General features: G+C 36.9%; 1 protein-coding gene across 1 annotated transcript in view; it reads left to right on the forward strand.

Moving 5' to 3' along the window:
• Positions 1–12825, forward strand: part of TNPO1 (transportin 1) — a 98301-nt gene that overhangs the window by 18367 nt on the left and 67109 nt on the right. The window lies entirely within an intron of this gene.

The following is a 12825-nucleotide window of genomic DNA, read 5'->3' on the forward strand; positions in this document are numbered from 1 at the left end:
GAATAAGGATATAAAGAGAAAATATGTTTGTATAGCTGTACAATGTGTTTGTGTTATAAGCTAAGTATTAAAAGAGTCAAAATTTTTAAAATCTAAAGTTCATAAAGTAAAAAGTTACAGTAACAGCTGAGGTTAATTTATTATTGAAGAAAGAAAATGTTAAGTACAGTAGTGTACAGTATTGTCCTAGGCCTTTGCATTCACTCACTGCTTACTCTCTGACTCACCCAGAGCAACTTCTAGTCCTGTAAGCTCCATTCATGGTAAGTCCCTTATATTGATAAACCATTTTTTTATTTTTCATGCTTTTTATACTTTATTTTTTATTTTTATGCCTTTTATCTTTTTATGCTTTTTTACTGTACCTTCTGTATGTTTACATATGTGTAGATACACAAGTACTTACCATTGTGTTACCATTGCCTACAGTATTCAGTACAGCAACATGCTATACAGGTTTGTGGCCTAGGAGCCACAAGCTATACCATATAGCCTAGACGTATAGTAGGCTATACCATCTAAGTTTGTGTAAGCATACTCTATGATGTTACTACAACAAGGAAATTGCCTAACAATGCATTTCTCAGACTGTATCCCTGTCCTTAGCTGACACATGACTGTACTTAGTTTTTGCCCTTATACGATTTTTGTACTGATTTAATTCGTATCTGCTTGATTTCCATTTTTTTCTTTGTTCTTATTCTTCCAGTATTTCTGTTTTGATTTTTCTACTTTAGAATATCATCTGCCTTAGTCTGTTCCTGTTGCAAAATACCTTAAGACTGGGTAATTTATAAAATAATAAAAATATATTTCTCATAGTAGTACACAGCCTGGGAAGTCCAGCCAATTTGATGTCTAGTGAAGCCTTGCCCTCTGCTTCATAAATGGAGCCTTCTTGCTGCATCCCTACATGGAAAAAGGGGTGTGCCCTCACATGGTGGAAGGGGAGCAGAAAGGCCAAACTGGATCCCTTAAGCCATTTGATAAGGGTATTAATCCCATTAATGAGGACAGAACTCTCATGACATAATCACTTCCTAAAGGCTCCACCTATTAATATTGTTGCATTGAGGGTTAAGTTTCAAGATGAATTTTGGAAGGACACATTCAAATCATAGCATTCTGCCCCTGGCCCCCCAAAATTTATGTGCTTCTATCAAAATACATTCATTCTATCCCAATAGTCCCAGAAGTCTTAACTTGTTCCAGCATTAATTCAAAAGTCTGAAGCCCAGAATCTCATCTAAATCAGATATGAGTGAGGCCCAAAGTATGATTCATCTTGAGGCAAATTGCTCTCCAGCTATGAGCCTGCAAAACCAAGTAAGCCCAAGACCCAAGAAGGCAAACAAGATTAAATCTTAAGGCTCCAGAATAATCTTCTTTGACTTTTATGTGTTGCCTTCCAGATACAGTTGGGTGGGGGTTGGGCTCCCAAGGCTCCAGGTCACCCTGCCCCCATGGCTTTGCTGGGCACAGCCTATGCTGCAGTTGTCATGAGTTAGAGTCTACTGCCTGTGGTTCTCCCAAGCTGGAATTGCACTCCAGTGGCTCTTTCAGTCTAAGGGGATCCACTCCAACAGCTCCATTAGGTATTGCCCTTGTGTAGGCTCTCTGCTGTATCCCCGCTACCACAGCTCCACTAGGCAGTGCCCTAGTGGGGCCTCTGCGGTGGCCCCACTGTGTGATGGTGCTCTGCCTGAGCCCCAGGGTTTTTCAGGGTGTTCTTTGAAATCTAGGTGAGGTAACAGTGCTCCCACAGCTTGTGCATTCTGTGCACCTGCAGAGTTAGCACCATGTAGATACCACCAAGGTTTACCACCTATGCTCTCTGGAGGGGTGGTCTGAGCTGCACCTGGGTGTGGCTGAGCCACAGCTAGGGTAGCCAGGGAGTGCTGCACTATAATGTGGGTAGCAGAGCCTTGAAATCATTCTGTTCCCAAGGCACTGGCATTCTGGGCTTCTAATAGGCAAGATAGTCCCAACCATCTCTGAAATGCCTTTGGTTCATTTGTTCATTGTCTTGATGAATAGCACCTAGCTTCTTTCTGTCCATACTAATCTCCTTATCAAACAGTCAGGTTCAGAATTTTTCAAATCTTTAAGTTCTGCCTTCCTTTTAGTTACAAATTCCATCTTCAATTTGTTTCTCTCTTCCTGCATCTTACTATAAGCAGTCAAGAGAAGCCATGCCACACCTTGAACACTTTGCCAAATATCCTATTTCATCACTCTTAAGTCCTGCCTTCCACAAAACGCTAGGACATGAACACAATTCAGCAAAGTTCTTTGCCCCTTTGCAACAAGAATGGCCTTTCCTGCAGTTTCCAATAACATATTCCTCATATCTGTCTCAGAGACCTCATCAGGATAGCCTTTACTGTCTGTATTTCTACCAGTACAGAGAGGACCACTTAAGAAATCCCTAAGAGGATTGAGGCATGTCATGCAGCTCTCCTCTTCTGAGCCCTTACCAGAATAGCCCTTTACCATCCAACCTCTACCCGTTACCCAATTGCAAAGCCACTTCCACATTTTTAGGTATTTCGTATAGTAGCACCCCACTTCTTGGTGCCAATTTCTGTCTTAGTCCATTCCTGTGCTATAACAAGATATTTTAGATTGGGTAATTTGTAAGTAATATAATATATTTCTCACACTTCTGGAGGCTGGGAAGTTCAAGTTCAAGGCACCAGTGAATTAGGTGTGTCATGAAATCTGGCTTTCTGCTTCGTAAGTGACACCTTGCAGCATCCTCACATGGAGGAAGGAACAAACACTATTTTCTCACATGGCTGAAGGGGAGCAGCAGGGCCAAACAGATTCCCTCAAGCCCTTTTATAAGGGCATTAATTCCATTCACGAGGGCAGAGCTGTCATGACAATGGCAGTCCAAAGTGCCTTCCAAAGTCCCCACCTCTTAATACTATCGCATTTGGAATTAAGTTTCAACATGAGTTTTGGAGGGATACAAACATTCAAACCATAGCATCACTTCATTTAAATGATAAGTTAAACAGCCCATTTTGATACATATTCTTTGATTGTACAAAAATAATCTAAGAAATCTTCATCTTATTGTTATCTGATGGTACGAACTGCCATCAGTAAACCTGGGTCTTAATGACAATTTTAGTTGGGAGTATAGTGTGCAGGGAACAAACATTAAGTACTGACTATTGTGGTACTTTACATTCTCAGTTAATCTTCTCATCAACCCCATTTCACAGATGACTAAACTGTGGCTCAGAAGATTGGACAATTTTCCTAAAAAAGACAGCGTCAATAATTAACAGAACTGGGATTTGAGCCAATGAGTGTATGACTCCAGAACCCATGCTTCCTCTACTCCATCAGGAACTAAACTTGTAAAAATTGATTCCCTTTCAAAAGTTTTTTCTGCTGTGTCTATCTTTTCATAACTGAAATCTGACTAATATATGCCCCTGTTGTGTGTAAGATTTCTATGAAGAAATGTATGGTTAGGTAAAACCTAATGCTAATCAGCCTACTAACCACTTAACTTTTTTTTAACCTTTCTATTTTGCTATCTAAACTGCTGTGATCCTTTTCTCATTCAGCCCTTACCAATAAATACAGTGCTGTGTTCCTTTTTCTGCATACACTTGAAAATGTGAAATACTGAATCCATACATTATACTTAATGAAGGATAGCTTTGGACATGAATAAGACATTCCTGGATCCCTCTCACTTCAGAACTTCAGGAGCAATCGAACGGCAATAAAACAGTATACTTGTAGTTATCAAAATGAGCTATAATGGTTATCCCAGTGTGCTAATTTTTTTTAATTATCAGCTTGGCTTCCTATCAACTGTTTAGGTATGTCTCACTTTATTAATTTGTAAAGTGGATTCTAAAATATTGAATCATACCTTTTATTAACTTACAATTTCAGATGTGTTTCACAGGAAAATATTTGGCTATTTGCATCATAGCCTTTTTTACTAGTTCCTTAAATTCAGTAAGTATAGCTGTAATTAATAACTTGCCTGGTGCTCATATTTTGTCATTCAGTACCATTATTTTACCTAGAGTACTACAGCTTGTCTCCATCTTTTATGCATATCATCATATAAATCAGCAAATGTATAATCAGTGTAGAGCAGTGTTACTTGAAGACAAGCTACTCTTTTAATTGATGGTACTTACATATTTAATGAACTATGAATTAAAGGAATAGTTTGGAGTAGTAGAAACATTCGACAAGAAATAGACATTTATTCCAACCCAATTCTTAACATTTACTAGCTGAGCAATTTTTGGCAAGTGACTTAATATCACTGAGACAGTTTCCTTAACTCACAGGGTAGTTTTGAAAATTAAATGAAGTAAAATATGAAAGTACTTTGAAACTTTTTAAGCACTGTGTTTACTTAAAACCACTTGGCAGTGATAAGTCAATGTTCTGAAAGGAAATTTATAATACGTAAGGCTTTTAAGAAGCTTTTTTTCTTAAATCTGTGTCACAGAAAAATGAAAACTATTGGACTAGGGTTAACAATAGGCAGTGACAGTAGTCCATTGAACTACTTAAAAACTAACTCTCCAGTTGAATGTAGCAGTGTGACAATCCCTAGTAAAGCACATTAATAAATCCTATGATGCTAAGAGAATCAGGGACCTAATTATTTTGATTAATTGGTTTTTAATGTGTAGGCTTATTAGAAGAGTTTACTTTTATGAATGACTTAATATTGCCATTTGAAGAAAGATCTAGTTATTCACAAGATAAGTTGATTTGATATACAAATGTAAATCATATTTTGCCAGTTAAGGATCATAATTTTCTAGTGTGTGTTGTTATTATTTACGGGAGATAAACTTCCCCCAAAACTTACTTTTCCCAAGTTCTCATTTCTGTCTTACAACTTAAGTGGAACTTCTTACCCATTCTCTGTCACTGTTAAATTACAAAGTAAATAAACATTGTACTTACCAGTCCTTACTAAGAAGTACAAATTATTATGTAACTTTAAACAGTATGTTCTTATGTTTTGGTTTTCATCAAAGACTTCTTTAGTGATTAGTAATGTTTCCCATATTAATCGGTGCAGTCTGTATTCTGTTGTCTTTTTCTGTTTTCTGTTATTTCTAGTACAGCTAGAACACCACTGCTTATTAGAGTAAGAAATAATGGAAATTGCCAGGAGCAGATATATTAATTTAATATAATGGTTCTCAACTGGCTATAAGTTCCCAGTAATTATAATGTGTAGTCAGGGTTGAGAACCACTGATTTAAGTTGCTTAAACATACATGGAGAGTGAGACCAACCATGAAGGTTAAATCTGTTTTAGAACTCAACAAGGAGTTGATGTTTTGAGGGTGACAATGAGATAACTAAAAGTTAAATATGTGGGAGGTGTTACTCCTATCAGCCTTTTGTTTTCATTAAAAATGAAAAATTTGTGCTCTGAAAAGCAAGGTGCAGTTATCATATCTCAAGTGATTGACCTGAAGTAGACATTCATCAAGAGAGCTGTTGAATTATTGGTGATGCATGGAATAGAAAGAGAAAGAGTTGTATAACGCAGACCGCTCATAGTCTGCCCACTGTTAAGTTCTCTAAGGGTTAGTCACATGTTCGTGGGGTGGCAGAATGAGAATAATATGGCAGCGTAGTAGTTCAGTGCATGGGCTCTGGAGTTGGGTGCATCTGGGCTTGAGTCCTTGCTTTATTCATTACTGTGTGATCTTGGACACATTGCTTAAGTTCTCTTAAGCCTGTTCCTCTTCTGTAAAATGGAGATAATCATAGTACATATTCATGGAATTAAATGAGATCGTGTATTTAAAGAATTTAACATAATAACTGGCACATGGAAGGACCCATTAATGATAACAGGGTTGCTGTTATTAGTAGGCATGGTTTAGACTTTGGAATCACACAGGTTTGGTTTTGAATGCTTCATCTGCCACATACTAGCTGGGCAAGCTACTTAACCTCTCTGAACCTCGGTTAATATAAAATGGAGTTAACATCTACCTCATAGTGCTGTTGTGAATATTAAATGGGCTAAAGTATAGGAAGTGTCTGGTTACAGATTGGGTCAAATTTTGAGATCAAGCTTTCCTTCTTATCACTCAATTTGATACCACACTTTTTTTTTAATGTTGATTTGTAAACTTTAACTAGCATTTGGTAAGCATGTCTAGTCATCTTCAAAGTTCTTCCAGAAAAGGCACTCTAAGCATACATTTATTCAAACTTTCCTTAGTACCTATTTTCCATTTTCTGTGTCTCTTAGATGACAATAACTTTGTAATGCCAGAAAGTTAAAATTTTAACATCTTAGCCTATTTTCAAGTGGTGAACCAAATGATTTACCCGTCAGTCTCAATCGAGGATGATTTAAAACCCATGTGCCTACCACTGTGTAACATGAGTTATGGTCCCTGCCCTTCTAATCTAGTTGAGCTCATTTCCGCAACTAATATGAGTTCAACAGTTAGTCTTGCATTTTTTTCTCTTCCTTCTTGATCCATAACCTCTGATTTTAGACTCTCTCTTTTTTTTTTTTTTTTTTTTTTTTTGGAGACCGAATTTCCCTCTTGTTACCCATGCTGGAGTGCAATGGCACAATCTTGGCTCACTGCAAGCTCCACCTCCTTGGTTCAAGAGATTCTCCTGCCTCAGCCTCCCTAGTAGGGATTACAGGCGCCCACCACCACGCCCAGCTGATTTTTTGTATTTTTAGTAGAGACGGGGTTTCACCATGTTGGCCAGGCTGGTCTCAAACTCCTGACCTCAGGAGATACACCCGCCTCAGCCTCCCAAAGTGCTGGGATTACAGGCGTGAGCCACCGCGCCTCGCTCATTATAGATTTTTTTTTTCCGCCTCCCTGGTTCAAGTGATTCTCCTGCCTCAGCCTCCTAAGTAGCTGAGATTACAGGGGCATGCCACCACGCCTGGCTAATTTTTGTATTTTTTTAGTAGAGACAGGGTTTCACCAGGTCTCGAACTCATGACCTTGTGATCCACCCGCCTCGGCTTCCCAAAGTGCTGGGATTACAGGAATGAGCCACTGCGCCCAGCCTATAGACTTCCTTAAAGGACTTTCTAGTTCCACTGATAGCTATAATTTAACAAGTTTGTCAACATTTTGATTCATCATTAGGTGCCTGTAAACTTTTCCTTCTTTCCCTTCATACCTGAACTTTGGTTCAATTTCTCATAAAAGTTTTATTAAATAATTGTATTCTTTAAATAGCATGCTCTTTTTAGATCATTGGATAGCTGTGATTTTTTTTGTCCTTGCTCATCATAGCATTTTTCTGTAAAAAAAAGAAAACAGCATAAGAGATATTTTCTGTGGAAGTCTACATATCTGATTCACATTCAGCAAATGATTCAGCAAATTTCTTAAGCTGTTTTGATTTATCTGCTTGTCAAATAAAAATAATACTTGCTACCTACTTACGACAGAGGGGTGTTGTGAAGATTATATTTAGAATGTTTTTAACTCATTTACTCAATGCTACGGAAATACCTCATTTTTATTATATTGTCATACTATATACATACTACTGGTTTTTTAGATCTATTATGACTTTAATGATGGTGAAGTGTGATTTTACTTTTCTCTTTTACCTCACCACAAAGGTATAAAAATATATGTTCTTTAGTATGCACATGGTTATATTTATGAGTAGTTTCCCAGTTTATGGAGATTGATGTTTCTTTTGGAAAGGCAGTATATCAGGGGTTTCCAGACTGGACACTGGAGCCGGATTAGTTGGGTTTGAATCATGGCTTTGGCATTTACTAGCTGAGCAACCTTAGGCAACTAACTTCTCTGTGCCTCAATGTACTTATTTGTAAAATGTAATTAATAGAGCAGCATCATAGAGTTGTGAAGTGCTTAGAACATTGCTTGGCACTCAAAAAATATTAGCTATCACTATTACTGACAAAATAGTGCATGTGTTTAAGTCTTCAATATTTAAGTACCAGAGTTTTTGGTAGCATCTTGGCTCTCTGTGAAACAGGACTGCCCTTCCCCTAACAAACTGGAATTCCATTTTATATGCAGATTGGACAGTTAGGTCTTCCTATGGCTCCTCCTGCCCTCATTGCAAACTGATGGGTTTTAAAAATCATTTTTTATTGAAATATGCCACATTCTAAAAATTAACCTAATATTGAAGCTATAGAGCAAAAGATGAACCTCTCCTTCCCCATTTCTAGGAGGATTAATTCTTTTCCAGACTTTGATCGTGTTTTTTATCAATTTAAACCCCTTTCACAAGCTTTGTATTATCCTTAAGATAGTCCAAGCTTCCTAACATCATCTATGAGGTCCTCCTAGCCTCACTTTTGCTTTTTGGTAATTCCTGTTAGATTTCTGATAAAGAGTCACTTCATCAAGGAAGTCCTTTCTTGACCTCCTAACTGGGTTAGCATAATGTTTTCACAGCCCTTTGTACTTTCCCTACCATAGTCATTCTCCACTGAGGCAGTGCTGCTCTCTGGAGGTGTCCTAGTGACTGGGAGGTGCTCTTGTCATTTACTGGGCAGGGCTGAGAGGTGCTAGATGTTCACCATGAAGAATTGTCCTAGCTTTGTATGATTTATAAATGTCTCGTTAGATAGTCACAAAGGTGTAAGAAATCTGTTTATAGATATCAGAGCCAAGAGCCTAACTCAATTTTACATATACACGTGGAACTTTTTGCAGAGTTTTAATATATGTTGAATTTTCTAGGAATAAAAACTATGGCCGGGCAAGGTGGCTCACGCCTGTAATCCCAGCACTTCAGGAGGCTGAGGCGGGCAGATCACTTGAGGTCAGGAGTTCCAGACCAGCCTGGACAACATGGTGAAACCCTGTCTCTGCTAAAAATTCAAAAATTAACCGAGCATGCTAGCACACACCTGTAATCCCAGCTACTCGGGAGGCTGAGGCAGGAGAATTGTTTGAACCTGAGAGGCAGAGGTTGCAGTGAGCCGAGATCGCACCACTGCACTCCAGCCTGGGTGACAGAGCAAGATTCCATCTCAAAAAAAGAAAAACAAAAAACAAAAAACTACTATGTTATTGAAGGACAATTGTACCTTGTTTTGTTTGGATCTCTACCAAGAGTTGTTTACCATTTTGGGAAATGACGTCACTAATAGCAACATTTCTCACATTCATAGTGATTCAGCATATAGATGGAAACATCTGACTTTGAATTTAGTTGAAATTAGATGGAAAAAATTTTAATTGAACCAGATGGGGGGAAAATGCATCTCTCTCTCCTGGTGGAATGTATTTGCTTTTCTCTCTTTTCCTATTGTACTTTATCATATACTTTATTCATTGACAGCTCATCTGCGTCTCTCACCAAATGAGAACTTAGTGGGGATAAAAACTATATTTTACTTATCTTTGAATCTCCGAAATTCACTGAGCACATGGTAGTTGTTCTACTTAATATTTACTCAGTTGAATTAATAGCAACAACAATAGTGTTTATTCAACAAGTATTTGTTGAATTGGACTCTGCTAGGCAAAGAAAGTGAAAAGACACTGTCCCTGCTCTCAAGGAACTTGTGATCTATTGCCAGGACAGACCTAGAAATAATTATAATACAATATGACAGTTTCTAGAATGGAAATAGCTATAAACCATAGATCTGTAATGAAAAATACACTTAAGTCTTGTGGGGAGATCTTGGAATAATGACACAGAAGAGAAATAGTATCCAGTATCAATCATAGTGCCAAGAAAGACTCTCAATAAATATTTGGAAAATCAGAGAATGAGGGTAGCTCTAAAGAGTGAGAAGGAGTTTGCCAGTTGGTCAGGTTTAAAGAGGGCATTCCCAGCAGGAAATCCCTATGCAACAGCTCAGAGGTAGGAGAGGTGCAGGAAAAGATGATGGAGCATAAAGTTGGAAGTTGAGTCATAGATAAAAGTGTCTTTGAAGGTGATGAACCAGATGATGAAGAGACTTCTTCCATGAAAAGAAGTTAGATTTTTATCTTGCAGATGCTAGAAAGCCATTCATTTAACTATAAAACTACTATTTTTCAAATTACACATATTGTGTGCAAGGTACCTGTGATCTGCATACAGAGCTAGTATATTCCCATTTTAGGGTTGGGAAACTAAGACTCATTAATTAACTTGCCCAGGTTTTCACTGCTATTAAGTGGAAGAACTAGAATTCAAACATAGGTCAGTTGAGTCCATATCTCCAGTCTGCTTTTTAAACTATATTTTACAGACTATCCAGCAAGGAAGAAGCTATATATTTTTACTTTCTCTTCAGCCAGTCTGGCTTCTTTACCTCACATGATTCTCAACTGTAGCAAATTCAAAATTTTTATGTAAATTTAAGTTAAAAACTTACTCATGAGTAAGCTCTAGTCTTCTGAAAGTCCAAAATGGTATCACAGTAACTCACCACTTGCAGGCTACTTTTTATTCTGGGGCTGTCTTCTATCTTGTTTTTCAAATAACTATTTTGGCTTGTTGAAATGCCTTTTTTTTTTTTTTTTTTTTTTTTTTTTTGGTCACCATTGAATGTCATGGGCCAATCAGGCATAAGTTGTAAAGTTAATATTAGTGTAGTATGGAGTATCATCTAAGGGAGTGAAATTTGAAGTACTGCTTCCTTTTTTTGAGATATTTAGAAAGCTGAGCCTTCAACATGCAAAAAGAATACTCCAGGTAATATTTAAATTTTATAAGAAAATCCAATATTGATCTTGATATTCTATTTAATTAATATAAATGTAGTTTACTATTTAAATAAATGATTTCTACCTCATATAATAATCCTGATGTGCTTGGTTAGCTTGAAGTACTTCAGATGTTATCTAATTAACCCTGCAATGTCTGGCTACCCCAGGGTATAAGATTTTTCCTAATTTTAATGGCTTTTAAAATATGGTAAGTTTTGGAGATGGATGCCACTGAACTGTATACTTAAAATGATAAATGTTATGTATGTAGATTTTATCACACTTTTTAAAAAGATGTGATAGAAAAGTTCAAAGTGGCCTAAGATCTCTTATCAAGCAGTCATCTGAATCAAATATTCTTGAGAGCCCTTTATTACAGATAATTTGAGTAAGGTGTGGGGAAACACCTATTCTGTCATCATAGGCTGATCAAATTAAATGTCCTTAATACCAAGCCATTTGAAAAGAAAACCCTATTTGATGACAGAAATAAAGAAGGAAGCATGCTATTGGCCTGATATTATGGTGCAGCCATCCTCAGGATGGATGTGATAATGAAGATGCCTTTCAGACTTGACTGCTATTGGTCCCTTGCTTTAGTTTCTTGTTTAAAAGGGCAGCTAGGGGGTTAAGTGGGCTATCTGAATGTCACCTCAGCAGGTAGGGTATGCCTGGTAGCAGCTCCAACTCTAATATTACTAAGGCTCAGACTTTAAGTTCCCCACCCCCACTAGTATCAGGGGAAATTAAATTGTCATTGGTTAGCTTCATGAAAATTAAAAGAATGTGCTGGTGGAGATAAAGGAAACATTCATATTGTTGGCGTGTGTGAATTGTGTAACTTTTTGGAAAGTAATTTGGTAATAACTGTTTAAAGTTTTTAAATTCACATACTTTTTGGCCTAGTAACCCCACCAGGTTGCCACTATTACGTAGGGACATTGGTACAAGAATTTTTTTACCGTGTTGTTGGTAGTGGCAAAAAAGTAGAAGCAATCTGGAAGCCAATCAGGAGATGGTTGAACAAATTATGCTCTATCCATTCTCAAGACCAATGTGCATCTATTAAAAGGTGAGTTAAATTGGTATGTATTGGCCGGGAATTATGGCCACGTCATATTATGTGTAAAAAACGTTGTAGAGTTAGTGTTAGTGTAGTGTTGAGGATGATCTAAAAAAAAGAGGAAAAATATATATGAGATTAGAATGTAGAAAGATTCACATAAAACTGTTAAAACAGATTCTCTAGGGAGCCTAGAGATAGGATTGAACTAACTTGTCTTATACAACCATGTTGTTTGATTTATTATAATATTTGTAGTTTTTTAAAAGTTTCTGAAGTTAAGAGAGGGAAGGGGAGAAATCTATAGTGATAGAAATTATACTGGGGATTACTTTAGGAAGGGTTGATGGCTGGGATTGGACACAAAAGAAACCTCTTCGTACTCAGCGATCTCTATCTTGAGCTGGGTGTTGGTTACACAGATGGGTTCACTTTGTAAAAATCCATCTATGGATCATATGCTTATCATTTGTACAATGTTGTGTCTATATTGTATCAAATAAAAGTGTATAAAAATAAATGACATAGTGGTACAATGGAATACTACTCACTTTTTACTGAAATATTTTCAATAAATATTTAATGATATATAAAGTCAGGCAAGAAACAGGACAATCCCATTATTATAAAATATAATGTGCATAAAAACACATAGAATGAAGACTAGAATAAAAACACTACAGTATTAATACATTTTATGTCCAGATGGTGGTGATTTTGTTTTGGGTTTTTTTTGTTTAAGAACAGTTTATTAGATTAGGCCATTTACGAAGTCATTAGAACTTGGTGAGCAAAGTCAGATTACAGGATATTAAGCAGAAAAATAAGAGTGAAAGAGAGAGGAAAAGGCATTTTTAAAAAGAAAGAAAAAGCTAACTAGAGAGGTGGAAAGGTAGTAGTTTTTTTAGCCCCTACTAGCAAGGGACTTTTCATGTTAAAAATCCTCTCCTTTATCATACTGTTTGGTTTTTACAAATAAGTTATGCTTGATAATTACATTTTGTTGTTTTTGTTTAAGCGTTTAGTTTTAGTGAAAAATGCCATTAATAGCTTCAGTTGATT

The sequence above is a fragment of the Pongo pygmaeus genome, chromosome 4 (assembly GCF_028885625.2).
Source record: "Pongo pygmaeus isolate AG05252 chromosome 4, NHGRI_mPonPyg2-v2.0_pri, whole genome shotgun sequence".
Lineage (NCBI taxonomy): Eukaryota > Metazoa > Chordata > Mammalia > Primates > Hominidae > Pongo > Pongo pygmaeus.